This window comes from Heterocephalus glaber, unplaced genomic scaffold (genome assembly GCF_053883595.1).
Source record: "Heterocephalus glaber isolate CG9 unplaced genomic scaffold, H.glaber_assembly_v1.0 deba00001454, whole genome shotgun sequence".
NCBI lineage: Eukaryota > Metazoa > Chordata > Mammalia > Rodentia > Bathyergidae > Heterocephalus > Heterocephalus glaber.
Genome location: NW_028258303.1, coordinates 4,254,358 through 4,267,443, shown reverse-complemented (window position 1 = coordinate 4,267,443; position 13,086 = coordinate 4,254,358). Strand labels below are relative to the sequence as shown.

Genomic DNA, 13,086 nt, shown 5'->3' with positions numbered 1-13,086 from the left:
GCTAATATATTAGGTAAAATATTTTATTTGATCTTGTATGTTCTTTGAGAATGTGGTGAGCTTTCTGAAAGAAGTGGCTGTTGAAGATACCAATGTCTTTGGCTCTCAGCTTAGAATTGTAACTGTTTGGAGGTGGTCATTTAAGTAGAATATGAGTTTGTATATAATTTTCTATCTTCTTATTCTGGTATTGAAATTTAAGATTGCATATTCAAAAATTTATACTCACAGATATTAGCCTTCAGTTGGCGTAGCTTAAAATACAGAAACATGAATAAAGGGTTTGTGGAGGTAATATTTCTAATGAAGCATCTTATAATTAGTCATTTGGTTATAAGCATCTTATAATTAGTCATGTTGGTTTACAATGATAGGCCACGTTGATGATTATTTATTTATTTATTTAATTTATTCATTTATTTAATTTTTGGTACCGGGGATCGAACTTGGGTCCTTGTGCTTGCGCAGCAGGCGGCGAAACCACTGAGCTAAATCCCCAGCCCCTAACCCCTAGGTTTTTTTTTTTGTTTTTTTAGTACCGGGGATCAAACTCGGGACCTTGCACTTCCGAGGCAGGTGCTGGAACCACTGAGCTAAATCCCCAGCCCGATGATTATTTAAAAGATGAGAAAGGGAACCTTTTGACCTTAGTATAGAATGTGAGGATATAAACATTATGGACATAATGAATAAAAAAAATAAAGAAAGAAAATGAAAATTAGTGAGATTGTTGAAGACTGGACCACTGTTATACAATTAAAAACTAAGACAATCAAAATGCTTTTGGAAAGTGTTTTGAAAACTGAAGCATTTGTTTATCAAAAGATAGATGATAGCTTGAGCAGCATCAGGCCAGAATATCCCTGTTTGTATCATACCCAGATTTAAGGTAACACAATTATTATAATAGCATAGCTTCAATTCAGATCTCTTCTGTCTTTTTCTACCCAGAACTCAGCATGATCATCCTTTGGCAACCTTCTTCCTAAACCAGAGCAAAGCAGAGGACAAGTTCGCCATTTTAATGGACAATTATGTAGAATTATTTAGAAGGAAAACTTTTCTTTTTTCTCACACAAAACTCTGTGATTTCCAGTCTCATACATATCTCTGACTTAATTCAGCTGTCTTATTTTACTTTGGAGGTACAGACTGGATTAATGGGATGAGTTAGGAGAAAACTAATATACTATTTATGGCCACCTCCTAAATACTGTTTTCCTTCAGTTATTCTCAGTGTTTCTTAGAACTTGAAATTGAGTATTATCTCCAACATTGCTGTCTGAATCTAAGGAACACTGTTAAGAATTGTCAAATTCTGATGAGAAAGAATATTCTTGGATACACAAAAATTTCTTTTGATCCTGTTGTTCCTATAATATATCCTAAGCATATATATTTTTTCTAATAAAAATTTTTAGATACTGTTTTTCCTAGCAAGTACTGTAATAAATATCTAAAGTAAACAAAATATTAAGCATATTCTTTAATATATACCTTTAAATTATATTTACATTTTGAATTTAAAACAATTTCATTTCATTTATAAATAAACATTTGTTTTTTAACCATCTGCTATTAGGAAAGGATATCTGGTTTTTGGATAAGATTTTGAGTTATTTGTTTAAAGTGGTACAAATTCCAGAACAGATGGTTATGCATTTATCTGGAGCATAAAAGGAATTAGAGTGAAAATTTGGTGTAAGTGAACAGTCAGCAGCCCTTTTTATGACCAAGGAAAACAACAAAATTGGTAACTTCTGTACCACCCTTCTGTTAGATTTTAAAGTTCAAAAGCATCCTTGCCATTTCTTCTCTTTTTGAGCTTAAAATGCTTCCCAGACAGCCTCTACATGATAAATATTTCTTCAGTTAAGTTGGACTTACTAGCAGTTTTCTGCTAGTGATAGTAAATATTTCATTCTGGTTAACTCTATGTGATGACTAGGATAATTGTGCCTAAAACATAAATTTTATATCAAAATTTTTAGTGGGTCAAGCCAAATGATATATAGTGGATTTGATTAAAAAACAGAAGTAATGTCATTCTTTTGGTCTTCAGTTTTCCCAACATTTTGAAAGGCTGCAAATTATAAAAAGAAATTGACATGTAGTAAATATAAACTTCTTTAAAGAAAGATTTGTAAATGCCTGTATGGTTGATCTGTTTGTGAAACTGCTTGAGATAAAGCCTATGACATTGCATCTCAAAATATCATTCTGAATGTCAAAAGGCTATTAGAAAAACAGACTTCTAGAAATTTAAACAGTAAATCTAGATATTTTGAGCTTTGTGTATCTTCAGAGGTAGCTTTAACCAGCTGGAAATGTTACATAATACACTGTGGTCAGCGGCCTTTCTTTCTTTCTTTCTTTCTTTCTTTCTTTCTTTCTTTCTTTCTTTCTTTCTTTCTTTCTTTCTTTCTTTCTTTTTTTTCTTTTGCTTTCTTCTCTTATTTCAGGGTTTTTCCCCCCTTTTTACCTTTCCACTGTCATACGCCATGAATCCTGAACATGGCTCAATGCTTGACCGGAATGATCTCTCTTGCTAGCTTAGAATCAAAGGGTGGACTGAGAAAAACAGCTGAACTGTATTAGGCAACCGCAGTCTGGACTGCATTTCTTAACTGCTGAACAACACATCACAGGTGCAGGATTAGTGCCGCCTTTGGCGCTGGGCGTTTTGGTGGGAACCCTAGCAGTTCTGTGCCTCCTCCTGACGTCTCATCTCAGGGTGACTGGCAACGACAGACCAAGTGTACAGAACTTGAGTGTGAGTAGTGGGAGACACTTTCTGTCTTCCATAGGCTGCTTTTCCCCTCCAGGATTGTAAGCAAAACCTGTAAAGCCAATTCTAACACAAGTAAAAGCTGTTTGAACTTAGTCTTTCTTGGCGTAGGGGGTGGAATAGAACAATTAAGGGGGTGTAAAAAATTTACACACAAGAAAATCACACAGAAAGAAAATGCTGTTAGCTGAACTGTCCTGGGAGTGTAAAATGTAGGCCCCCATTAAACAAGTGAAGTTTTTACATGTGTTATTTTAACTTCTGCGTTGTGTGTGTTGGAGCGTGTTTCTTCTGTACATTTTTCAGCACTGTCATGGTTAAAGTCAAGTGTTGTGACTGGAAAGTCTGCGGTGTGATTTCATAATTTCATAATTCATAGATTATGAAAGTCAAAGCTACATTCTTGCAAAAATGGGTTTTAAAAATGCAAACTTATTTTTAAGGTCTAAATTTAATGGCTTTCATATTATGTCAAATGAAAGTTTTGAAAATATAGTGACTATGTCATTTATTTGGGGTAAGGAATTATGCATAGTTTTATCAAGATAAAGTATACACTTGGAGAAACACAGGCAAATAATACTTTAGTATTTTATTTCACCGTGGGTATCCTACAAAATTTTTCTGTGAAGCATAGCAAGTTAGTATAAAAGCCCCAAAGATACTGCAGGTTTGAAACAGTTTATATATACAGGTTATATTAGATTCTATCACACCTTTCTAATATTTATATTTTTATTTTAATTAATTTGGTTCTAATTACCATTATTAATTATTCTACATTGATCCAGTAGAGACCTTCCAACTCATTAGTGATAGTTGTTAATGGTATGTCCTAAATTTATTTTAATGTTAATATTGCATGTATTTAAATATACAATGTATTTAAATATTTGAAATAGCAATGTATCTATATTTTTAGGTCAAACTATCATAACTAAGGTATCCAATTGAAGGATACACTCAGGATTAGAAACAGAGATGCTAAATGCTTTCCAGGTTTTTTCCTTTTTGGAAATGAATATTGTGGACATGGTGGTTTGGTTTCTGATCTACCTGGCTTTGTTATCACATTTGTGTCACACACACACACCCACACCCACACCCACACACACACATACATTAATCTGTTCGAAGTAGTTTTACATATCAGGGAGTCTTGGGAATGCTCTGCAAAGCTGCAGAGTACGTTTCGATGTGGCAAGTTGAACATCCATTCCAATTTGCTTCAGAACTCTGTGAAGCAGAGCGTTGATAGAAATTCCACTGAGTAAAAGCATAGCTCCTAGGCTGGAAATCTGCCGGGTTCTACTTGATTCTTTGACATTTTTGTCAAAGAGCCTGTGGCTCACTTTCTTTTCCAACAATGTGGACTTGATCTGACATATTAAGTATTTTAAAATGCAGAGACATTTGAATTTTATAATCATTCTATCAGCTATGAGTCATTCTATCAGCTATGAGTCATTCTATATGCCCTGTCATAGGTATGGATTCAATTTGTTAAGTATATTTAACCATCATGATTGCTTGCTTGTCAGTTTATTTTTTCCTCATGTTTATATTTTTATTAAAACACAACAGATTTGTATCTTATTAGAGTATTTCAGAAGTTTCAAAGTCAACATTTTAGTTGAGTTACTCTAAATTCAGAAGTATAATTAACCGAAGGAAAAAAACTAGGTATTAAATAGTTTATATGTGATGTCCAAAGTACTGTAATTACTATAATATTTAATCTTTTTATGATTTGCTTAAGTCTGTAATCACTAAATAAATATTGAATGATTGAAGCTTTTTATCCAGATGTTTTAGGGCCTCTCGGTATAGTTTTTAGGATGTAAATGGTGAAAATCTGATTATTGAACACAACCTAAGTGATGTGGCAATGTGCATGCATGAGTTTGGTGAAAAGAGAAACAATTGCCAGAAGCATGTATAAATATTTTATGATAAAAACTAGGCTTTTATAAAACCAACATATCTCTTAAATTCAAAACTTGTATGTTTCTCTTAATCTACTCAATGTCATCATCGAGCTGTTGGAATGACAATTGGCAACATTCCTTGTTTTGGTGCTTGTGTTTTCTATAAAAGATAGTGGCTGATTACTGCCACTCAGAGTGGTCTCCCCTTTTATACACTCCTGTCTAGGACTTCTGTCTGACAATTGTATGTGGCATTCTGATGTCTGTTTTCTTGTTTCATATAATATTGTTTGGTTTTCCATATGTAGTTGATTTGTCTCACTACGGTCCATATTGCAGTTGATTTGTCTTCCCAATGAAATTATCACTTTATTGAGGCTACTGTCAGGTATTCTGGGCCATTGTGTCACACAGACACATTTAGTTATTATTTGATTTAAAAATCAGGCTACTACAGGAAGAAAACAATTAATAACATATTAGCTATCCTTGAATAAACTTTTAGTATTTCTTAAACCAAATGCTGTACATATTTAGAGATGTTTTGCTCACAATGATGAATCTATAAAATATAGGAGAGTAAAAGAAAGTGAAATGAAGCAAAAGAAAAGGAAATTTAAAGAGGAAGAGGAGAATCAGGAAGAGGAGAAGAGGAAAAGGAGAAGGAAAGCTAAAGAAGTAGAAACATATGAGATGTAGGGAAAAGGATGGAGAAAAAATAAGATAGAAAGAGAGAAAAGAACCTGAAGAATAGAAGCAAGGTATTTTCAGCAGTGCAGAAAACAACAGTAATTTACTATTATTGACTCTTACTATGATCAAAGAACTATGGTAGATGCATTACTTGAATTATCCATTCCTCACTCCAGCCAGTGAGTGTATTTGTATGTTTTTCCCTAAATTGCCATTTGCCTTGTCTTCTTTAAGAAGAGTTAAGTCACTTGCCGAGACCACTTTGCAGGGAAGTACCTGAGCTAGGTTGTAAACTAACTTTGTTCTACTCTGCGTCCTGCACACATCTGGCTGCATTGGTTGGTGACCACCACTGACCCTGCCTCAGTAGCATCCTCAAGAACCTGCACGCCCATCTCCCTGTGTCCAGTTCCCCTCTGACAGTGACCTAGAGGAGGAAGACTCCTGTGGAGGTGACATCCCGGTGTCTACTCATTATCTACATGGGATTCTGCCTTGTTTGTATTTTGCTACTTCTCTGAAGAGTCTGAGCCTATTTTCCAAAATTTTTATTAATGGTGCATATATATATAATATTAAATATATTATATATTAATATATTGTGTAATATCAATAATATTAATATATAATAATATTAATTTATATATTGATAATGTAATACATTAATATTATATTATATTAATATATATTACAGTATAGTAAAATATTATATTATATAATATATATATAATTTTCACTAGGATTTTTGCTGCCAACACCTGTTTATTTGAAATAAATAAACTCTGTTTATTTGAAAATGCCTTAGTATAATGAAAGAGAGGCAATGAAAATGAAGTTCAGGTCTTTTGAATTGAAAAACGTAGTAAATTATACCATTTAAAACTTGGGTAAATTATTCACATTTTAAGTGGTAAGAATATAAATTAGTTATCTGTATGAACTCACTATATCACTAAAAGTTGTTTTAAAAGTCAATATTGTTTTGAAGGTCTGATACAAGTTTTATTTCTATGAGAAATATACTTTTAAAAAGTGTAGAAATTTAATCCACTTTTGATTGAGAAAGGAAATGGATATTTGAGAAAGGAAGTTGGTCATAATAATTATTTATTATCATAACGATATGAAGTTGAGTAGGCCGGATCATTCTAAAAGTTCATCAATTCAGTACTTTAAAAAATGTCCTTTCTACTAATCTCTTTACCTAAAAGTACAAATGCCTGTGGTAGGAATTCCAGTTTCTCTTCTTGCCTCTGCCTGCCCTCTGGTGGAAATGTTGCAGGACACTGAAAACAGTCAACATTTTGTAGTTTTAAGGTAACGAATTAAAAAAAGAATAAAAAAAAAAAGAAAAGAATAAGGAGGATATTATTAGTAGATCCTAGGGCACAAAATAATCATATTATTTACAGTGAATTTTTAAGAAAGTTTTTTTCAAGAGCATTATATATTGAGATTTAATTTTACTTGAGTTATTTCCATTGATAAATTGTTTAAAATATCTATTATTTTCTGTGTATTTTAGTATGACAGTAGATTCTGATATTTTCTTCATTGTCTATAACAAAATAATATTTTATATTACAAATTTAAAATGTCTTATGGTATTTTTGAAGTGAATATTAATAAGAAAAACTGCACATGGCTAAAACATACTTTAGGATTTACAGATAAATATTGAAGATAAAATTTAATTGTTAATGTTTTATTCTTGATTGGCAGTATTGTGAGCTCTTATTTTACTTTTGTGTCTTCTAACTATTTTCTGTAAGTCATATGGAAGAATGCACAGTAATATAAAATCATGGACATTTTTAAAATAAATATTTGTTAAGTATTGACAATGAATGAGTTATGTTCTTGTGTTTATATGAGACTTCCAGCTCATCACTGTTCAGTATTTCCAAATAAATATTTTTTCTAATAAATATTTCTTAAAAACTCTATAAATCTGTCTTATTTTCTGTAAGAAAAACTTCATAAAGAACTTGTTTGTACATAGCTGAAAGCATGTGCAAAACTAAAATAATGTACACAAGGAATGATATTCAAGAAAAATTTTCATTTAACTGTTGTCATTGAATGGAAGTCACGTGATTGTGGTATGCTAATCGTTAGATTATTTTATGAAATGTGATCAACTTACCTGAAAACTATACATCTTTCTCTTGTGAGAATTTGATTTAGTTGTGGTTTATCTAATGAAAGAGATCCTGCAGTTCACTTGCACCCCTAAAATCTAGTGATCCTTTAAAAAATGAGAACTAAAAGTAGATTGACTTTCAAAAGCCTTAACTTGTATTTTCTTGGAAACTTGAGTAGTTAGCTGCCTGGGTTAACTACAGTGTAAACAGCTAAGCTAACCACATAGCTGAATAGTTCGGATTCACACTATTAAACTAAGGGTAATTCACTTAAAAACAAAGAGGGAGGGGAGAAAAAAAGGACAGAAGGAGAGAAACAGGAAAATAGAATGGGATTTTTAGGAGTGACTTATTTAGTGTGGAATCTATTCCTATAAAATATCCAGACAATTCTTTTCTATTCTGCCAGGTTTATTCATGATTCTCTAGCTAAATGTTTTAAAAAAACTATAATTATCTAGACTTCTAATGGGAAAAAATAATAAATTTTGTTGAAACTTGCCCAATAATTAAGTAGAAACTTATCAGTGCTCAGTTTTCCTTGATGAAAAAGCTTTTTGAGAAAGATTTTACTGTATTAGTAAATATAGTATACTAAATAATATTTTTTTCATGGCCATATATCTTCCAGTTGTTATCAGTAGTTATTTTCTTTTATATTTAACTTTAAAACAAAGTCAAATAAAATGAGGATTTAATTAATAAAAATTTTAAATTATTTATGAATTGACTAAAACAAATATTTTATTATCTTTTAATAGCTGCTTTTCTTCTGTTTCAAATGGAGAGATACTAATACCATGCAATATAAGGTGAAAAATACACCTGATCTTATTATCTGTCTTTATACTTGCTATGTCATTGTTCCTGTGGACATTCACATGTGTAGCAAATACACATCTTTTGTCATTCTTTCTGTTTCATATTTCTGTATAATTGTTGAGCTAAATATTTTTATAAAATGATAGCTCTGTATATATGCACATAATTGTCTTTTTAAAGTTTTAGCTGATATGTTCTATCTTGTTTCATTATCCGAATTATAGATTATGTCTGTGAGGCTGAAATCTATACAAGTTCTGTGTAATTTGATATGTGCAAGTGATCGCTTTATAAATCCCCTTTCATAGCCTTGGCATTAGATGAGACAGATCACTTTCTCACGGCCCTTTTCTACATGTGGGTGGGACATGAAGGTCTCACGATCTTTGTTTTTCAGTGTTCTGAGCCTTTCCTATGTGTCTGACCATGTCTACTTGCTGGGCTGCTGCTCCTCTTCCCCCTTGAAACTGGTGTCTGCTATGTTAATTCCAGATTAAGAATTGCTTTTATCTGGTGATTAGAAATTTTGTGAATTGTGTGATAATGGTTTCTCATCATAGCAAATCAAATACATGTAGATTAATAAGCAGCAACTGTGTGTTTTACATATTTCCTTGATTTGATTATTTTGATAAAAGCAAGGGAAGAGTTCTCCACTTCTCTGACCAGCGTTTTACTGCTTATTTAATAACGTCTGATTTAAAGCAGTCATTTTCTCATCTCACTACTTTTATTCGTTTTTCTGAAAGCTCTCTTACTCATTCAGGACAGTCTGTTAACTCAGTTTAGAGAAATGGTGTCTGTCTTGTGTACTACATATCCAGTTAAATAGCATCTATTCTGCCTGCATTTAAATATTAATTATTTTTAAAAGATATTTTATCTTCACAATCTTTATATGAAAGTTCTTACTTTTGTTCAATGTTCGAGAACCAGAATTTAACTACAAGGAAGTCTTAAAGTTAAATTTGGGTACCTGGGTATTTTTTCTTGGCAGGGAGAGTAGTTAACCTAGGATATTCTATAAGATACTACAAGTTGAGGGTCCCTTGTCCAAGGTGCTTGGGAATACAAGTATTTTAGATTTTAGATTTTTTTTTTTTTTAGGTTTTGGAATAATTGCAAATACATAAGGAGATATCCTGGGACTAGGACCCAAGTCCAAACCAAAAAACTAAGTTTATGTTTGATATACACCTTATACACATGGCCTGACGGTAATTTTATATAATATTTTAAATAATTTTGTGCATGAAACAGAGGTTGTATACATTGAAGGATCAGACTCCTGGCATCCTGTTGGCACTTAGAAGGTTTTGGATTTGGGTCTTCAGATTAGAAATATTCAATCTGTATACAATAGATTGATGATAATTAACAATATCAAATGAGGTATGCAGGTTTATCAGCGAGCGGTTTACATCCACATGCACACAACACTTGAAAGCATGGTAAACCATTTGTGGTCTTAATGTCACCAGCCAGGCATATTCACTGGTCCTGTAGTGAAGATGCAGTTGATGAATGCCTTCCTTTTGGCTGAATCTTCTTTTTTAATTTCCTGGTTCTTCATTTTTCACTGAATGTTCTTCATTCTATATCAGGATGTGAGACTAATTTCTTCTCTCTTTTGAACTGACAAGCAATTTGCAAGTGCATTTAAATAGCTCTAATATTATATGTTTCGATTTGCTCCTCTGTAGATCCATGCAAATTTAAAAATTGGAGTTACAGTTCTTTTGAATGAAAAGTGAAAATTTCATGATACAAAATTAAGTGTCCCATCATAGAGATAATTCTTCTACAAGGAGGAACCTCATGTATTTCACAAATATCTATATAGTGTTGTGAATCCTTCTTTCACACATACACACACACACACACACACACACACATACACTGGGCTTATCATGTTAGATATATTATTTCACAATCTGCTATTCTTGTTTGTTTAACTTAGAAACTACAATTTTTCCAACAGTAACTGTATCTACTCCCTTTCTTGTTTCTTCTTCTGGTATTTTCCTTCATAGCTCTAAATTAATGCTGCTACATTTTGGTTATTAAATTTTAGACATTGTCTTTGACTTTCTACTATTGAAGATGAGGGTTCCATTTATCACCCCCACAACATATACACATATTACTGTCCCCTATCATTTATATATGTGTGTGTGTGTGTGTGTGTGTGTGCATGCACAGGGGTGTATAATTTATTTACTTGCTTAGTGACCAGGTTTCCACCACAAATTCATTTTCATACTGTCAGTCAGTTTAAATTTCAACTGTGCAAGCGACTCTGCTCAGCATTGTAGACCTGTCCCTCCCAGAGCCTTCTAACCTGCCTTAGGTCTCATCTCATCCATGCATACCATTACCTTGAGGTTTTGCTTCACCTTCGTCTTGAGTTGAATATCCTGTTGGCAGAAACCTGTTAATTTTTCTGTTTTCTTATTTATACCTGCATTTTGATGGAACACCTCCTCCAATAATGTTCTGAGGAAGGAGCATAAAAGGTACCTTTTTGACACCTACATTTGATACTAAAATGCTTTTTTTTTTTATACCTTCACACTTTATTTATAATTTGCCCAGGTATTGATTTTGGGATTTGAAATACTTTCATTCAGAATTTTGCATGACTGTATTTCATTTGAGTTTCTAGTTTTGCTGTGAGAAGTTCAATGCCATATTTATTTTTAACCTCTTTCTCCCCCTCAACTGCATTCCCCCCTCTTCTAGCCCCTACCCCTCCTTCTCTCTCCCTCCCTCTCCCCTCCCCTCCCCTCCTCTCCCTGTCTCTCCTGTCTCTGTAGGAATACAGCATCTCCTTTTGTCTCTCCTCTATGAAATTTTCAAATGGCGTTCTTTGATATGAGTCTGTACTTATATTCAGAGTCTTGTTTTCTAAACTAAAAATTTATGATTTTCAACTGTAAGACTCTTGTATGATTTATTCATTTGATGATTTCCTTCTGTTTTCTCAAGTCTCTGGAGCTAGTATTATTCAGATACTGGATTTCTTGGATTGATACTCTTTAAGTTTTTAACCATTTCCTGTGTTTTCCTCTAAGAGATTTCTTAATATTTATCTTTCAACTCATCTGCTAATATTTTCTTTGATGCAATAATATTTTAAAGTTCCGTATTTGTTATTTCCATTTTATAGCAACATAGTTTTGTTTAACTGATATAATGCAGTTTCTAATAAGCTGAGAATATTGATAATCACTTCAGTTTGTACTTCCTTCCATAGAGTATCTGTTTCTTGCGAGTGGGTTTTCAGCGTATTTGTTTCATCCTCAGCCTTTGATGTTTGAGGATTTCTTCAGGTCTCTAGTGACCCGGAAGTAAGGTTCCTCTCTAAGAGAGTGGAGCCCTAGAAGAGCTGAGGGAAGCTGGCCGCACAGGGGTGGCTCTTGTCACCAGGGGGCACCCTGTAGGTGACAATGAAGGGCTGTCTCACCGAGAAACCCCCAGCACCTCTGTCTTTAGCTCCATTACTCTTGACCTGGTCCAGTTTCCCAGTAAAGAAGCGCAAGCCGGGCTGGACTGGGTTCTGAGAGTCATGTAGGGGAAAGGACTGAGGGTCTTGTCCTGCATGAATCCCTGTCTGCCCAAAGTGGCAGTGAGGGGGTCGTCCCGCCCCCTATTGATACTCTGGCCGTGATCTGGATTGTCAGAGAGGAAAGTAAAGCAGGTACATAAGATTTACCCTTCCGGTCTTCGGCAGGGCGGGGAGCACGGTTACTAGTTCGTGGGGAAGGGGGAAGGGCATTTTAAACTCTACTTATAAAAACAGATCATCAGATGTGCCCTTCACCCTTAGTGCTGACCTGGAATTGCTTGTGGGTGTTTGGTAAAATTGTTTTGCTTCTTAGTTTCTCTTCTCTTCCATCTTGAGAGTCAGCTTTCTTTGCTTTGTCCACTGCTTGTCCTGCTGCTGCCCGGGCTGTTGTAGGATTTCCTTCTCCTGTTCTCTTCCCCATTGCAGTTTCTAACTGCAGCCCATCTCCTCTCTCGTTGAAGGGGATTCCGTAGTAGAGTACTGTGTACTCTGCCTTTCCCACCAGACATATTTTAACATCTTTTCTTGTTGATAAATACACACCATATCTGCATTTTAAGGGCAACATAGGAATCCCATTTTCGAGGCATAACCTCCTTTCTGGTAGACATGGGTTGTTACAAGAAGCATTGCAAAGAGCCATCTTTTTGGGTCCTTTTTTCTTTCTTTTTATTTTTGCAAAGAATGTTCTTGCATCTAAATTTTACAGATAATTTATCCTTAAATAAATTTATGATGTGAAAAATTTTTTTTGGCCAAAATGGAATCTTATTTCCAATTTATGAAGATGTTTCCTTTTTTGCTTTAGACCATTCAGTGCAGAAATTTCACTTAATAAATTTTCCTAGCAGATGGCAAATTCTGTGTATGTTTTGCTCATCATAGTGACCCAGGCTGTGCCTGGAACATGGCAAGCATTCAGTGCATATTTGCTAAGTAACATCTCCAGAACAAATTCATTTTTATTATTTTGTTTTAAAATTTCAAAGACAAAGGGTCTAGTATGTGAGGAAGCAGGAGGTAGTGAGTCTTACATACCCTGTTTTCATGGCTTTATCCCTTGAGGTAGCTCATCAAGTTGGCGAGCTTGAGAGTCAGATTAAAGAGAAGCTACCACGCCGTGTGGCACACTGCACCAGGTGG

General features: G+C 33.8%; 1 protein-coding gene across 17 annotated transcripts in view; it reads left to right on the top strand.

Annotated features, from left to right (window-relative positions):
- Positions 1-13,086, top strand: part of Bmpr1b (bone morphogenetic protein receptor type 1B) — a 444,906-nt gene that overhangs the window by 371,919 nt on the left and 59,901 nt on the right. The window contains exon 1 of one of the 17 annotated variants that reach the window (XM_013073340.3): positions 2,486-2,773. The exons of the other annotated variants lie outside the window; for them this stretch is intronic. The gene's annotated coding sequence lies outside the window, so the exon portion shown is untranslated. Of the gene's footprint in view, positions 1-2,485; positions 2,774-13,086 lie in introns of those variants that run through there. 17 annotated transcript variants of the gene reach the window in all.